Raw genomic sequence first — 2,500 nt, 5'->3', positions numbered from 1 at the left:
GAGGTCAAAAAAAATTATAATGGAACTGAGACATGCCCATGAAACGACAATTTTTTTTTTTTTTTTTTGCACTTAAAATCTAAAAAGAAACTGTTTAGCAGAGGATGGTTTCGATCCATCGACCTCTGGGTTATGGGCCCAGCACGCTTCCGCTGCGCCACTCTGCTCTCAGCCACTTCAGAAAAGACTAGAACTCACAATCCATGGCTTAGGAGGCCAGTGTCTTAGGCCACTGGGGTACTGTGTAAACAGTATGACCAATACGAACTGTTGGAAGAGGTCAAAAAAATTATAATGGAACTGAGACATGCCCATGAAACGACATTTTTTTTTTTTTTTTTTTTGCACTTAAAATCTAAAAAGAAACTGTTTAGCAGAGGATGGTTTCGATCCATCGACCTCTGGGTTATGGGCCCAGCACGCTTCCGCTGCGCCACTCTGCTCTCAGCCACTTCAGAAAAGACTAGAACTCACAATCCATGGCTTAGGAGGCCAGTGTCTTAGGCCACTGGGGTACTGTGTAAACAGTATGACCAATACGAACTGTTGGAAGAGGTCAAAAAAATTATAATGGAACTGAGACATGCCCATGAAACGACAATTTTTTTTTTTTTTTTTTTTGCACTTAAAATCTAAAAAGAAACTGTTTAGCAGAGGATGGTTTCGATCCATCGACCTCTGGGTTATGGGCCCAGCACGCTTCCGCTGCGCCACTCTGCTCTCAGCCACTTCAGAAAAGACTAGAACTCACAATCCATGGCTTAGGAGGCCAGTGTCTTAGGCCACTGGGGTACTGTGTAAACAGTATGACCAATACGAACTGTTGGAAGAGGTCAAAAAAATTATAATGGAACTGAGACATGCCCATGAAACGACAATTTTTTTTTTTTTTTTGCACTTAAAATCTAAAAAGAAACTGTTTAGCAGAGGATGGTTTCGATCCATCGACCTCTGGGTTATGGGCCCAGCACGCTTCCGCTGCGCCACTCTGCTCTCAGCCACTTCAGAAAAGACTAGAACTCACAATCCATGGCTTAGGAGGCCAGTGTCTTAGGCCACTGGGGTACTGTGTAAACAGTATGACCAATACGAACTGTTGGAAGAGGTCAAAAAAATGTATAATGGAACTGAGACATGCCCATGAAACGACACATTTTTTACATTTTTTTTGCACTTAAAATCTAAAAAGAAACTGTTTAGCAGAGGATGGTTTCGATCCATCGACCTCTGGGTTATGGGCCCAGCACGCTTCCGCTGCGCCACTCTGCTCTCAGCCACTTCAGAAAAGACTAGAACTCACAATCCATGGCTTAGGAGGCCAGTGTCTTAGGCCACTGGGGTACTGTGTAAACAGTATGACCAATACGAACTGTTGGAAGAGGTCAAAAAATATATAATGGAACTGAGACATGCCCATGAAACGACAATTTTTTTTTTTTTTTTTTTGCACTTAAAATCTAAAAAGAAACTGTTTAGCAGAGGATGGTTTCGATCCATCGACCTCTGGGTTATGGGCCCAGCACGCTTCCGCTGCGCCACTCTGCTCTCAGCCACTTCAGAAAAGACTAGAACTCACAATCCATGGCTTAGGAGGCCAGTGTCTTAGGCCACTGGGGTACTGTGTAAACAGTATGACCAATACGAACTGTTGGAAGAGGTCAAAAAAATTATAATGGAACTGAGACATGCCCATGAAACGACAATTTTTTTTTTTTTTTTTTTTTTGCACTTAAAATCTAAAAAGAAACTGTTTAGCAGAGGATGGTTTCGATCCATCGACCTCTGGGTTATGGGCCCAGCACGCTTCCGCTGCGCCACTCTGCTCTCAGCCACTTCAGAAAAGACTAGAACTCACAATCCATGGCTTAGGAGGCCAGTGTCTTAGGCCACTGGGGACTGTGTAAACAGTATGACCAATACGAACTGTTGGAAGAGGTCAAAAAAATTATAATGGAACTGAGACATGCCCATGAAACGACAATTTTTTTTTTTTTTTTTTTTTTTTTTTTGCACTTAAAATCTAAAAAGAAACTGTTTAGCAGAGGATGGTTTCGATCCATCGACCTCTGGGTTATGGGCCCAGCACGCTTCCGCTGCGCCACTCTGCTCTCAGCCACTTCAGAAAAGACTAGAACTCACAATCCATGGCTTAGGAGGCCAGTGTCTTAGGCCACTGGGGTACTGTGTAAACAGTATGACCAATACGAACTGTTGGAAGAGGTCAAAAAAATTATAATGGAACTGAGACATGCCCATGAAACGACAATTTTTTTTTTTTTTTTTTTGCACTTAAAATCTAAAAAGAAACTGTTTAGCAGAGGATGGTTTCGATCCATCGACCTCTGGGTTATGGGCCCAGCACGCTTCCGCTGCGCCACTCTGCTCTCAGCCACTTCAGAAAAGACTAGAACTCACAATCCATGGCTTAGGAGGCCAGTGTCTTAGGCCACTGGGGTACTGTGTAAACAGTATGACCAATACGAACTGTTGGAAGAGGTCA

Source organism: Oncorhynchus nerka, linkage group LG2 (genome assembly GCF_034236695.1).
Source record: "Oncorhynchus nerka isolate Pitt River linkage group LG2, Oner_Uvic_2.0, whole genome shotgun sequence".
In the NCBI taxonomy this organism is placed as follows: Eukaryota; Metazoa; Chordata; class Actinopteri; order Salmoniformes; family Salmonidae; genus Oncorhynchus; species Oncorhynchus nerka.
Note: the sequence above shows the minus strand (reverse complement) of the source record.